Below are 15,899 nucleotides of genomic sequence, written 5' to 3' on the forward strand. Positions count from 1 at the left end.
AAGCCTGGGCCAATGCAGCCAAGAAGAAGCGCCTCCCACACAGACAGTAGTGGAAGAGTCTGAGCACATGACGACCCTGAGCAAAATCCTCTAGTCCTTCATCTATCTCCGAGACATCTGCCTCGTCACACCTACTTCTGACACACACGCACCGGGGGAGGGGGAGGCAGCACTCGCGCCTGACCCAAGTGTCACCAGCCTCAGTGATTCAACCCGCATCGCCTGCACAACCGAAGCCTATGGCGTACCAGAAGCCAGCACTGGTCAAACAAAATTTGCCTCTGCAGAAACCTGTACAACAGGTAAGGTCGCTGACGACTTCCACAGCCGCACCTACGACCTGCACCTCTCCCTGCCGCGTTCAACAGCTGGAGCTGGGGCTGACAGAGCTTACTTCCCGCGTAGCCGCACTCACATTCGTCGCTGAGATGCAACGAACACGTATCGAGGTACAAGATCAACGTACTTCCAACCTCGACACAGCCATTTCAGACCTCACACAGTCCCTTAAAAATCTGAGCTCCACCATAACCAAAGCATTTAATAACGCCCCAGGCCCTATGGAAGACGAAAACATCCCCTTAAGCACCCACCCCTTACCTGCTTCTTTAGTAGGCATGGTCCCAAAATTAAGCCCGTCACCCTTCTCGCTCCACCTAGCCCTTCCAATAACTAGCATCATAGTGATCACAATAATTCAGTGGAACTGCCGTAGAGTATCCACAAACCGCACACCCTTTCAGCAGTGGGACCTTACGCAAACCAAACTACCTCACTTTATCTTACTACAAGAGACAAGGCAGACCAAGAACTTCCCAGGCTGTCAGCTCTGCACGCTGACCGCGCCGCGCCACTGTCTTCCATTGATATTTGCCATGACATCTCTTACGAGCAGGAAGACAATCCATCCACGTTACTTCCATATGTAACCACTCTTTAGTCGCATCCGTACACAACCTCCCAACACAGAGCTTAGACACACCTTAGACGCACTCAACACTGACATAATTCACTGCTCCCCCTTGACACAACAAAGTGGAATCGCATATGCAATTCTATCAACCTTCCACACTTAATCAGCCTTGTTGCTCCTCCGGTCCCTCCTTCGTCCTTAACCTGCTTCTCTCCCCGCAATCCGAAAGCATCTCTCCGAGCATGATGCTACTTCCCTCCTTCAACATGTCACGGATATGTACATCCCTGCCGCACTCCTTTCCCTATACCTTGAATACACAGGGCCTTCCAGTAGCCACTTGGACAGCCCCTTCACTCTGCCCGAGCTGGAACGAGCCTTGGCTCAAAACAAGGTTGGAACCACTCCATGTGCGGACCACTTCACATAATCCCTGTTGAAGAACATGCTTGATTCGGATAAAGAATTTCTTTTACACAAAATAAATCAACATTGAAGCACCGGCACTTGTCCCGATGAATGGACTTCTTCCATCATTACTTTCATACCGAAGCACGGCAAGCCCGCCAGCCTCTCCATCTTGCGACTCATTTCACTGACTTCCTGTATAGGGAAAACCATGGAACGCACGACTCGCGTCTTACGGATCTTCCCGACCATACTCACTTCCTTCCGCCCCCACATGTCTACTTAAGACCTCTTTCTTCTACTTAAGGAAACTTTCTTCCAACCTTCGAGGTGTCAAGTTCACGCACTTGTCGCTGTTGATGTGCGCAAGGCTTTCGATACCCTACTTAATTATGCTATACTCTTCCCCATCCAAGACATTGCCTGTGGATCCCGACTCTTATGTTTCTTCTTTTCTCCGCTCCCGACGAGCTCAGTTCCGACTCGGGGCCACTTTATTCCCATCCATCTAATTCACTCGTGGAACACATCAAGGGCCCGTGCACTCTCCAACCCTTTTTAATCTGGGGCTCGCGCCTCGCGCAAAGGCCTTATCTGAGATTCCCCACCTACAGCTCATTCTGTATGCTGGTAGTATAACCCTTTCGTGTACTTACGGGTCACCGTAGAAGGTGGAATTAACACTACAATGCGGCCCCAATCTCCTTTCCGGATTCCTTTGAGGCTCCGGTATGCAAGTGGCTCCACAGAAATCTGAGCTACTGCTCCTTTCCCCTATTAAGCACCAACGGTCTGTGAACCCACTCTTTTTCCCCCTCTCGCCGATACTCACATCCCCCGCACGTCAGCCTGCCGGATTTCAGGCTTTACCCTCCAAGACCACTCTTTCACCCTAGCAAAGCAGTCCACAATTCCCACATGCCACTAAGTAACTCACACAGTCAGACGAGGGGCCGAGTGGTGGCCTCGACGAACGTAGAGCCAGTCAACTTGTAACAGCCTTTTTCTTAGCTAAGGTCCGTTATTCTCTACCATACTCTACAATTACGCAGACATATATGCATCGCATTCACTCGGAGCTAAGCGCTCTCTATAAAGTTGCCCTACATCTCCCGGCACAACATCATCCGCGAACTAGTCGAAGGTCATCTTAACAACCAATTGCAATGTCTCCAACGAACAATGCAGCGGTGCGTGCCTCATTCTATCCCGGCTAGGATACCAAATACCAAGAAAACCACAACAAGACCGCACATTTCTTGCACTTAGCATTCGCAACAAAATTCACGTGGCACCAAATCCCCGGAACATGCACCCTGGCCATCATAAAGGCCGAAGGAAGGCAAGACCACAAGCCCTGGCTGGAATCTTTGGTATATACACAGACGTGGCCCGGTACCCACAGATACGTGCCCTATTTCTAGTCGTACTAGATAGTAGAGACATTCTGAGAGCTTCGACCACGCTCAATGCTGTGGACAGTGGCACGGCGGAAGATGCTGCTATCGCTCTAGCCATCGTACACGCTTCGACCATACCGGCACCGGATGGGCCCATCACAGTGGTCACTTATTCACAGACTACCTGCAGCACTTTGGCACAATGGATGGTGACACCCTACATAAACCGCATCCTTACATCCCACAGCGTTACGCAGGGTGCGTATCGTCTGGACATCCGGATACGCCTCTCTCCGTGGTAATGAACGCACTAATGCGTAGTCCGAGAGCTCGTTAACAGGGCGCAATTGGAAGAGCTGTCGAACCCAGATGACGCACCTACAGGACCACTGAACTACACTGAACCTGTACAACATTACAGAGATAGCAGGAGATACTTCCCCCTTCCACATAATTTCTTTAACGTAGAAGATGCCATCGCGTGGCGACAGCTTCATACTAATTAATTTCACTGTGCCTTTTATCTTCCCCTCTTCCACCCCACACAATATCCCTCATATTGTCCCTAATGGGGAGCAAAGCCCACAGTACATAACTGCACCTGGGAGTGGCCACACGGTCTGGGTTACTCCCCTATTCCTTCACCTTCCTCCTGGGAGACTTCGCTGACCAGCTTAGACTCGCAAGAGCAGCGACGACTGATCCAGCGGGCACACATAGTGGCGCGAGCCAATGGGGCCTTGAACTACGGGATCCAGCCCACGAGGAAGTCTCCCCACCTCATTAGAAATAAATGTTTTTTTTCTCTCTCTCTCCCGTCACATGCACCCACAGCCAAACTATATGCAACAGGCCTATTACTTCTCCTTGCTGAGCTCTTCTGCCTTCACAGAGGTCGACAACTGGGCCACCTATCAATTCTGCACAGGCCCATTGGCTACTGCAGCAGGCTGGTATCCGGCTTATTGACTTTCCTCTGCACACCCCACAATGGCCCCTTCCCAGAAACCTCCGCTGTACCTCTATTGTCTCTAATATGACGGCACATTTTCATGAAAGACGACGACAAGCCCATGCTCACTTTCACGACCCTTTGCTACGAGGCACTGTCACATGCTACGTTGATACAGCGTACTACCATACTCATGGCTCCACTGCTTGTGTTAGAATGCCCACACCCCTTGACAATTCCATCACTTGTACTGCTGGCCCCTTCTCACTTTCTACCTCTCCTCTATCCATTGAACTGGCCGCGATTGTTCACGCTACGCAAGAACCAACCCTTCTCCCTTTCTTTCCTCGGTATCACATTTTCTCATACTCCACGGCGGTAATCCGGGCTCTTCGCGACACCGTACTCCCCTATAATCTTCATGACAACCTTCCTGACGCTCTCTCCATTCTCTCCCCTCCTTCGGTCACTGTGGTGTGGGTGCCAGGTGATGTGGGGATCACCGGCAATCAGCTCGGTCATGAGCTTGCCTGCGAGATTAATAGCCTGGCGCCGGTAATCCCCTGTCCTTACCCACCCATAGCGGACGAGGCACACTTTTATAAGCAAACTCTAAAACAGCACTATAAACACCTCTGGCATTCATTGCAGGCTCTTCCGCCACCACACCCTTTTCGCTCCATTACACAACTACGTACCTTCAGGGCCATCCAGCTCAGCAGTTTGATCACTCAAGTACGCCTATACCTTTATCCTTACCGCTCCGACCATTCATGTCTCAATTGACCCCCTAGTATGCAAATGTATCGCGCATCATTTTCTCTTGCTCCGCAACCATACAATCCCCTCAGTACCCTAACCCCCCCCCTTCCCCATTGGCGACTGTCGTTGCCTTCGGCGGCCGTCGTCGACCAGCTGGCCATGGTCCTCCTTGTGGAAGAATATCTATAGTTCTCAGTCTGACCTAGAATAAAGTCTTCTTTCTCTCTCTGAATGTATTCTGCCGGCGGTGGAAAACAAATGTCAATGTAGAACAGTTTCTGTGAAGGCTTTGGTGAGAGATTTGGTAATGATGAAAAAAAAACATCTCTAGGACCAGGTGTAGAGCCGACTTGGAGCATTGTGGACATAAGGAAAATTCCGGTTTTGTGAAATTTCAATTCCAAACACATCACGCCCCCGTTGCGTTTGGTGGTCGCGGGATGCACCTTCCGTTAGGGCGCTCTTTCACCAACCTAAATGGGTCTCATCAAGATTGATAATGGTTCGACGCGGATGGGGAAAGTGTAAAGAGCGATAACGGTTTATAATGGTAGAAGCAATTCAGATAAGGTTAAAAAGCACTGAGAAAGGTTAATAAGGATCTAATCACGTCCGATAAGGTTGATAAGGACAGATAAGGGTTGATAACGATCGTATCAATTCTGATAAAGTGGATATCGACCAATAAGGGTTGATAAGGCTTAGATAGAGTACAATAAGGTTGACAGCAACTGATAAGGGTTTATGAAGGTGGGATCTAGTCCGATAAGGTTGTTAACGGCCGATAACGGTTGACAAGGGTTTGTACTATTCCAATCTAGTTTCATAACATTGATAATGACAACGGGCTGGGTGGAGATAACAAAGTCCTACAATGCTTACGCATACATAGACAACTCCCAGATGTGTTCCTCTGTGAACGTTTTTGTTCCATCGCAATTTGTGCGATCCTTAACTTGTTCTCCAGCTTTCCTGATAACCGTCAAGTTTCTGCCGCATATGTTAGCACAAGTGTAATGCAATGATAATAAACTTTTCAACGACAGTGATAAGCGCTGAGACAGAATTTGGTAATGCCTGTCGTATGATATCCACCCCGTTTTTATTCTACTGCAAATATCCTTTATATGATCAGGATCCCACGTTAAGAGGAGACCTACATAAATCTACTCCTGCACAGGCTCGAGAAGCTCACTGGCGAACATGAATTCTTTTGCCGACCTACTTGACTATTCAACGTTACCTCTGTCTTCTGCACAATAATCCTAAACCCTACTCTTACACTTTGCCGGTTAAGGTCCTCAATAATGTGCTGCAATTCATCCGCAGTGTTGCTGATCGCTGTTGCCGTTGATCCTCCCTTCTTAGCCTTCCTAGTCTAATAGCTTGATTACGCCTTCTAAGCATGCAGTGAATAGCATTAGAGAGATTGTGTCTCTTTTCCTAACCCCTTTCATGATTTGGGGATGACGGAATAAAAGCCATTTCTAGGGCGACGTGTAGAGCCGACATGGCAGACATCAGAAAAATTCCGGTTTTGCGAAATTTCGAGCCCTTTCTTAATAGGCAATTTTGTACTTTGGTTATGTAAAAGCAAAATAGCTGTGCAATGTTTGTAGATATTTCCCACGCTATTCATGAATACCTCCTGTGCTCCTTGATTACGCAATGCCTCTGTGTCTGTTGGTATTTGTACTGAATCAAGTGCCTTTTCATAATATATGAAAGCCATATAGAGAAGCTGATTGCAGTCTGCAGATTTCTCAATTACCTCAATGATGAACTGGACGTGATGAGATGGCGTTTCCACTGTAGAATATCTCTTCTTGACGCCAGCCTGTTTTCTTGGTCGAATGAAGTCGTGTTGCCCCGATTATATCGGGAAAACGTTGGAAAAGGCGTTTTTGTTTGATTTACCACGCAACAGAATTATGTTTTCTCGAATATTCAAACTACAATCCGATGCTATCATGTCTGTATGTTGCGAGTGTAAGCCATGCTTTACGATTTTTCTGACGCATTTTGCTTTAAGAAATTGAGTTGAGTAGCGCCTCTGCGCGACACGGAAGGTCTGCGTGCTCGACGCCGGACACCGACGCCGCATTTTCTGCTACACCGGGCCCTCAATGCTATCGCTTTAATTTATTCGTGAATATTTTATACAATACTGAAACCAAACCAATGGGCCTATAATACTCCAATTTTCATATAGCATTTATATAGTTCATCCCTGTATGAGATGGGTCATCTACATTTATTAAGGAGGAAAGATATTGTCGGCCGCAGTCCAGCATACCTATAGATATACTTGACTACGAAATGCTGATAACAGTGTGTATGCCTGTCATTGAAAGTACAGGATAAAAACGTAACCCTCATACCTCTGTTAGGGAGGACTACTAAAGATGACTTGCCACTTTCCGTCCCACTGCCTGCAGTCGCGTTCTTTATGCTTAAGGTTATCTGCAACGGCCATAATTCAGAAATTAATATGCCCCTCTAAGACACATCCTTCTGGGTCCTTGCCCTCCCTTTGTGTGATCGTGCAAATCTGTTCGGTGATTTCTTGCTTAAAACACAACCATTGAATACAGAAGCGGACGCGCCAGAGCCACTACTCTACCTCCATGAAAGCTGAATTTAATTTAACAAAAAAAAAACAGGTTTATACTCAGACGACAGACCGTATAGATATCGGTAGTTCTAAATTTAACCATCCTCCCACACCCCCGGAGCATATCGCGTATTTACACCCGGCTTGACTTACCCCCCGACCATCGACTCGTGATCCCATGGTTACGCAAATGCCTCCCCACTAAGGGCAGTAACCTCTGGTCAAAAAATTTGGCTTTAAAGCTCTCCAGAACTGCGACGAGCTCACGCTCTCTCCCGCTTCAGTAACGATCGCTGGAAGCATTGGACCCTGCTATATATATACGGTCACGGCCCGTCCCGGTGGTTCGCTCATGCCTGCGGAGCGACTGGGGGCCGCTGCGAAGAGGGCAAGGCGTACACGACAGCATCACCAGCGACGGTGGCTGAGGCTTCAACCTTCGCCCGCACGTCAGCCTGTTTGCTTGGGCTCCGCGCGCGTGTCGGTGGTCGACTTCCGATCCGTTTCACATGTCTCGAGGAAAATATCGTTTTTGCGAGTGGAACCAGCGGAGCGCGAACGCGACGCAGTGAAGGGAGAGAAAGAACGCGTCTTTCCCTAAGCTTGTTACGCGACTGCAGCTATCGCAGTGCGGTGGCTTCTCTGCGAAGCGTGCTGCGTTGATCCCTCGCCTTCCCTTCGGCACGACAGCCCGCTGGGCGCTTTCGGGAAGCGGTTATTATTTTCGAGTTTCGTCCATCTCTTCCACCCAGGCCTTCTCTCTCTCCCCCGGGCACTACTTGTCTCAAGTGCCGCGCCCACGTGACCTCCTCGTATACCGGGTTGAGCCTCGTTTAGTGGTTTTGATAAATTTACTTTTTCTTTTTTTTTCCACCCACTCGACATGCTTCTCCAGCCTCGTCAGATGGCCACGAAATGTCGAGGAACCAACCGTCTTGACGCGAAAGGTTGCTATTACTTCTCTTTCCTGTTGCAGAAAGCAAGAAACCTTCTGCCTTACTTCCGTTCACTTTCTTCTCAGGTTATCCTCCTGTCGGTAATGCCGTTTCTTTTTTCTGTGTTTTCTTTTCTTCGCCATGCCTAGACTTCGCTACTTCATTCGTATGCAAGCTGGTCAATTTTGTTTCCTTTTAGTCCCTCTTGTCTTATACCTTTATACTGCTATCGGGCAGCGACGCTGCGCAGCACCGACGTTGTTGCTTGCCCTAAGTAGAAAAGAAAACAAGACACCGAGGCAGCAATCTCTTCAGCCTTGGCCAATCTACCGCAGGAGCTACAGGCTGTCTACAGCGAAGCAAAAAAAAACAGGAGAGCTACATAATAAGGAATGGCCATTGGGGCGGAATGAAAACAGAAATGTGTGCTTTCTTTTCTATCGGAGGGCGCGCGAGTCACCTTTGACTTTTCGATTTCTTTCTTTGTCTGCTTCGGTGTAAGTTTATTGGTGGTTATCGTGGCTTTCGTGAGTGCCACTGCAAAAGGTCGTCATACGAATGTGCCTGTGAACTTTGCTCGGAATAGCACGACTATGCCCAGGCTGTTTCAGAGTGCCTACTGAATCCTCTAGACTGTGAGGGACGCCGCGTAACCGAAGACTTTAGTGAGTAACGCCCGTCACTAGGGGTTCTTTAACAAGCACAAAATCTCAGCGCTTGTGCTGCCGGGAATCGAACCTTTGATCTCCTGCGCAGCCGCAGAGCAGTCTTCTGACCTCATGACTCGCCCCGCATCTCTGTAACCTCTCTAGTGTGTTTTGAAGTATGCTCACTCAGTTCCATCAGAGCTTTATACCGACCTGACATTTAATGCTCTTACAACCACTCTTTCAGACTTGATCGATGCCGTTGGCAGTTAGCAATGTGTTGATCAATTATTGTTACTCCGGCGACTAAGGCAGTTATAATTTCGACCGCACGTCACACACAACGCCTCCCGTATTCCTTGGAAAGTTTCGTCTATCTGGCTTTTATTTCTGTTGAATTGTTTCTGCACACATGCTGCGCGCACTTTCTTGCGAGTGCACGCTTTTTTCTGTACTTGAGAAAATAAACACTCCCCCCTCACCCCCCTCCCCAAAAGAAAGAAAGAAAGGAAGAAAATGACATGGACAAGACAAGCGACAGTGGTTTTTTTTTGTCCTTTTTCTTGGGTGCTCGTTAATTTGTTCAGTATATTGAACTACTTCGTCATGCGTTAGGCGAAGCGTACAAAAGCCGGACATACGAAGAACGAGGACAAGAACGACTCTTGGGTCCGCATTTTGCACTTTTGGCTTTACGCACGATGAATGCATGCCGACTTGCTCAGCTCTTAAATGTTGTTATATTGAACCAACTCGCCCAACAACACGTCTTGTTTTTCTTGTACGCTTTACATGTCAATAAGATGCAACATGGTCAGCATGTCCGTGTCTGTCTAAGCGTTATCCCCCGCCTTCAATTTAAAAATAAAATGGAAGATGATTCAATGTACTTGAAGTCTATGAAAGACAATGTCTTCCTGGGCGAGTTGTGGGTGAGATGAGGATGTATGTATCGCAAAAGCCGTTGGGAAAGCCGCGCTTGTAGTGACAACTTTTATAGGCGTCAACTAGAGGTTGGATCGCCTTCCAACATCTTTGAGTGCATGCATAGCGACGTCTGGCACCCTGCGCGCGTTTCTTCTTCCGCTATTCAAAGTCCGCTTCAGTCAGCAACTTGTTCACGGCCACTGTAATATGAAGGCAATCACCAGTCTCACTCCATGGCAGTCCCTAGATACTGAAATGTCCCAGGGGCCAACGCGACCTAGCGCTCTTCCACGTGCTGAAGGCCTGAGTTACTGCCCGCGGCACTCTGTCGTGTCAACCTTCGCGCGAGCGGAGTAGTAAGAGCGTCGTAGTTTAGAGCTCACTACCTGCGGGATCGGCCCACATTTTTCGAGTGCACTATGTGCGGAATCCGCCCACCTAAACAGGCTAGAGTTATAAACAGACATTCTCCGTAAAGGAAACGGGTGATCACTCGCCAAGGAAGACGTCTTCAGAAAGCTCTTTTATCTCCGCCACTGTGCGGAATGGAACCCGCTTCACACGGGTTCTTCAAGCACAGCAACCTGACGCTTTACCGCACTGCACCACGAATTTCCACGATGAAGGAGGGACTCGTAGCACCCTGAGATATTAAACGTCAGAAGCTTCTTGGTGGTGCACGGAGGTGTACATGTTGCGGCCTGTGGTGACGCCGTGGAGCATGCGTGAAATAAATCATGCGATTAGTACTGTTAGCCTACTTCTCACACTACAGATTGTAAATAAAGGTGTCTTCAGCAAAACGGTTTGTCCCTATATTGATTCAGTGTTAATCGCATCAACATCGACAGTCATCGTGAGATGTTATTTCGCAAGACTTGTTTCCCTGCATGCTTATAATGGATCTAAGCGCAGAGTCACGGCACAACAGGCTTAAGGGTCACATATGTGACCTTTCAATGCGGAGCAGTCGAACTAATGCTGTGCTGGCGTGTCGCATTTCCAAAAGACCGGCTTAACGATTTGTAAAATTGCGCATGTATGCGTTCACGAGTGCAGTTAGGAAGAATAAAACGAAGACGAATCTTTACACAACAGAGTCGTATAATGGGGAATATCGATCGCCAGTTATCACGTGTACTGACTGTGCATCCACGGTAATGATGCTGTTTACAGTACCCGCAGTACCAACAGTATATACTATATGTAAGTGACAATGTGTCGAAGCTAATGGTCCAGTATTTTACTGAAACCTTTTACTTCTTTATGAACGAAGTCTGAAGTCAATAAGTTTTAAAAACACAGATTTTTAATGTGAGAAATTTGAGCGTAGGCCTCTTTAAGGGTGTCCAGCTGTCTAAAATTCTGTGTGGAGAAAAAGAAAGCGCACGTGAAATGTACGGTGAAATGTAAATGTATGTCAAATCTAAAATGTATGGGAAGAAAAAGAAAGCAAGAAATAAGTTTTCACAATCGCTCAACACACAAACGTAGATCATTGGTGAGAAACCAATTTAATATACATATACAATACAGACGCAAACTGCTTGCTTTATTAACATTGGCTCTTGTTTCGAAACCCTTCCTATGTTGTTGTTGGTCGTATAAATAAGCTGTACAGCTGCACCTTTAAGAAACGCATCATACAGAGGCATGAGGGATTCAAGTTTCGTTTGAAGAAATCCAACAGACAGTGACAATTTTGTTTTTCCTATATTTGTTGCAGAAGGCAAAGACGATGCCTTTCTGGGTCATATGCGCCACAAATCTCAGCCATATCGCCACGCCAATAACTTTATAAGTAAAGTGCAAAGCGTAAAGCGAGTTCTCGGAAAGAAAAGGGATATAATACGGGTAAACTCCGGCTGACAGTAAAGCATCGAGAGGCTGTGCTGTATGCTAGACAGGGATATGCGCGAATCCTCGCTTCACCTTTTATGATCTTTTCCCGTCCTTGCGTAAAATACGAGATATTCATGAGGCCATTTTTTCTACTCACGCATAAAGAGACCCCTTATAAGCCATTCTCTTGGACCGTTTCACTTGACGCATTCACCATTCGTCGTCGCTTCGCCTGCGACGTCTACGACGTCTCCGAGAGTGTATTTGTCCAAACGTCCACCAGAGGCAGGGCTCAGTGTGCTCGTCCCAGAATCGTAGGACGCATGTGTGTATATACATAAACACGTGGCGCTTCTTCTAACACGTGCAAGCTTCGTGAAAAGTAAGGGAACCAATATTTCTTTTCCGCGAATATCAGTACGACGGGAAAATTTCGCCATCTCTTTCCCCAATCCCACGCTTTCAAGAAGATTTTTGCGATGGGAGCAAACAAATACAACGCGTTGAGTGGAGGCAATGTTGTAACAAAATGAAAAGCAAGTTCTCGTTTAAGGCAAATGTTTCTTGTATCTGCACGCAGATTTATGGAGATGTGCGTGCAGCGCGTGGCACTTTGGAAGGACTCGGGTTGCCGTCACTTCGTTTCTGTCGTGTCCTGCTAACCTATAGTATCGCCACTTTTGTGCACGTTCACAGTGACTTCAAACTGAGTTTTCCTTAAGGTTCATGCGTACTCACCGAGTTCACGTGATGCCAGATGCACTAGGGCATGCCTGCCTGTACGGGCGTGCAACATGTAACCGACATACAGCGACAGTGGTGGGTTGTTTGGGTGCATTCTTCACGATCCGAAATGATACTTCCAAACGAAGGTAAGCTGCATTAATATAGAGGCCGCGGATAAGACATCATAAAGTACCAACGAAAATAGTGCTGTTGGTCTAGGACCACCGCACTTACATCGCTTGACTTTCCTGCTTTTAATTTTCAGCCATATTTTACAGAGTAACCCCTATATAACTCTTCCTAAATATCCAGAGCGCACACTTTGTTCTTCTGAAAGCTTCGTTCCGCAGTCAGAATAAGCACACTCTTTTGACGACCAGAGACGTATTTTGCGTGCTACCCTAACCAGCCTGAACCCTCATTAAAGGAGACGATCTTGAAGGCCTGTGCTCTAAGCGTCACTCTCGCAAAACACTACCAGAGCTCTGTCCAGCTTTATAAATTCGGTTGGTTGCTGCCACCACTTCTTAATTTACAGTGAACGCTGCCGTGTGTGCGCAGGCATTACGTATCGTAACTTCCTTTAAAATCGAAGCTTTCTTTAAATATAACTTTCTCGGACTTTATTAACCGTGGCGGCATGGGCGTCATATTACGCACAATGTTAGGTGAGCAGGCACGTGGCTAATGAACCCTCGCATGCTACCTAATGACATCAAGGCTGCCAGATTTGAGATGCGTGACGCCATCGGGCAAAACAGGATGTTCCACATCCGCCCACCTTTGCTCTAAGTGGCGCTGGCTGATACTCCTAGGACTAGATCTAGTAAACGTAAATATATCCAAGTTAGTGGATGGATGGATGGATGGATGGATAGCCGTCGCCGTAGCACAATTGGCAGCGCAACGCACGCGTAATGCGGAATGCCAAGCAGGCAATAAAAAAAAAAAGCACGCGTAATGTGGAAATTGTGGGTTCAGCTCCCACAGGCGAAAAGTTATCTTTTCGTCCACTTTCATTTCCTTTTGCTTCATTACTTTATGCATTTCAATTTCTACTACAGTTAATTTCTCCGATGCTTTACTTTGCTTCATTGTCTGTTGGCTTTATGTAGTCTTGATTAACAAAATCGAGCCCTTCGGTTCCCCTTCTTCTCTCCTTACGTATGTTAGTAACATGTATGCGCATGTAATCAGATCATGTAAAACAGCATTTTCTCTTTGAATGTTTCCAGCCCCATTCATGTTGAAGACAAACAGATACCATTAACCTATTTTCCTGGCCACTGCAGGACAAAGGCCTCCCCCAGCGATCTCCAATTGCACCTATCTTGCGCTAGCTGATTCCAACTTGCACCCATGAATTTCCTAAATTCATCACCACGCCTAGTTCTCTGCTGTCCTCGACTGCGCTTCCCTTTCCTTGGCACCCATTCTGTAGCAATAATAGTCCACCTGTTATCTACCAGACCATTACATGGCCTGCCCATCTCCATTTTTTTCTTTTAATGTTAGATAGAATATCGGTTATCCCCACTTGCTTTCTGACCCACACCGCTCTTTTCCTGTCTCTTAAAGTTACACCTAACATTTTTCGTTCCATCGCTGTTTGCGCGGTCCTTAACTTGTTCTCTAACTTCCTTGTTAGCCTCCAAGTTTCTGACCCAAATATTATCACTGGTAGAATTCAATGATTTTACGCTTTCCTATTCAACAATAGTGGTAAGCTCCCAGTCAGGATTTAGTAATGCCTGCCGTGTGCATTCCAACCCATTTTTATTTTTCCGTAAATTTCCTTCTCATGCTAAGGATTCACTGTGAATCACTGATCAAGATAAACATACTCCTATAGGCTGGAAATCCAGAATTCTTGTTCCCGTGCCAGGTTATTGGATATTATATTTGTATTCTGCATATTAATCTTCAAACCACTCACACTTTCTCGGTTAAGGTCCTGAATCATTCTTTCTAATTCGTCCCCAGTGTTGCTGAACAGGACAATGTCATCTGCACAACGAAGGTTGTTGAAATATTCGCAAACAAATAGATAGGTTCGCAAAACAAATAGATGTATAGAATAATAGGATGCGGTCAAGCGACTTGCTGGTGTGCCGTTACTGCAGTCCAGGAAGAATATCCAGGGCAACGAGAACGCATGTCAACCTGATCTTGTTCGTTATTTCGCCCTGAACTTAACATGTTTCAATTCCTTAAACTTGTAAAAAACACGATCCGAATGCGTACTGACGCTTCTAGTCTACTTTGCGCCACGCATCACCAAGCAAACACCGTGTGTCCTTGGCACAGACGAGAAGTCAAAGCAGTACAGCTGTCACGTTTCTTCGTTTAGAAACTGAGCTGTGAGTTTTAATGGGATGGTAGTGTAGAACTGATAATTACCTTTATTCACCCGGAGTTCATTGAAATACAGCTAAACTGCAACCCCACAAAGATTGATGCGTTGCACGCGTATCTGAACGTCGCCGCCGAAGTCAGGCGCCGCACCAGCGAACTACTACGCAGCAGCTCACTGTACCACCGTCACTAAGCCACCACGGCAAGTATATACGTACTCTTGGTGCGTACGGGTCTCCCGCAAAAAAAGTGCGCAGCTTCGTGATGCAAACGGCTGAGGCAATAGAGAGTCCTCGATCCGAGTCTTCAGCACGCCTGACATCACGCCGAGCTTTGACGCTCACGAGAAAGAGCGCGGTCCAGCAGATCATCTCGACTCAACATTCATACAGAAAAATCGAAAAACAAGAAAGAGCAGAAAAAGAAGAAAAATAAACGAAGACAAGAAGAAGTAGAAGAATGAGAAGACTGCGTCCTCTTCTTCATCTTGATCGTCCTCGTCGCGCGAGGCCCTCAGTTCTGCCTCCGTTCAGATCCATCAGTTCCTGCGCCGACACTTCCAAAGTTCCGCGCTTGCTCCTTTGTCGCTCGCGCGCGCCCGTACACGTGTGATCGGGCTCGCGTAGCTACTCATGCATGCGTGCGCACTTAGGCGAGAGAAAGTAGGGACTTGCACTCGGTTTTATTGCTTTCCTTCCGTATACAGTTTCTTGACACCCGCCTTTACATTTTTTTTTCTCTAACTTGTCAAGTGCCCAAGCAAAGTGCGGAACAGCAACTTTAAAAGCAAGGTCAGAACAAATAACGCCTTGTTGCCCGTCCGCTTAGGCCTCGGTGCTTTCGGAATTTCTTCCTCTGTCGTGTTCTTTCGTCTCATCGCTACGGCTTTATTTTCTTTTTCTTGTCTCTTTCTCTCTATATCTCGTCGAGCTGTACTTCGCGAATTTCTTCCGCTTGGCCAAGTGGAAAACTGATCGTTAAAATCCTTATGAGTTTTCGGGAAAAAGGCGCGATGGATATGCAGTAGGTAGCATAAAAGAATAAAATAAAAGAAAGGAATTCAAATTACCTGTAGCACGTGCAAGGCTCTGTGAATACACGCACCTTAGGGGATGGCAAAACCCTGAACACTGCGAGGACAAGAAAAATAAAAGGAGCAAGATATCTTGAGGCGAGCCGAATCTTAAACAGTAAAGAAGAATAAACAGAAAGAAAAGGAACTACGGGTCTCGTCTCGTCTCGTCGGCCTCAAGAACACGCATATGTTGCTGAGAATCTTGGCTCGATCCTTCCGCCGTTGCTCGACTATCCATACTATACAAATAAATGTAGAATAGCTGCAGAGCCGCGAGCTACAGGCACTCTGACCTTCCGCGCAGGCCTATATAAATCTTTTCTCCGGTGCCAGGAACTATGTC

Source organism: Dermacentor variabilis, chromosome 4, assembly GCF_050947875.1.
Source record: "Dermacentor variabilis isolate Ectoservices chromosome 4, ASM5094787v1, whole genome shotgun sequence".
Classification (NCBI taxonomy): Eukaryota; Metazoa; Arthropoda; class Arachnida; order Ixodida; family Ixodidae; genus Dermacentor; species Dermacentor variabilis.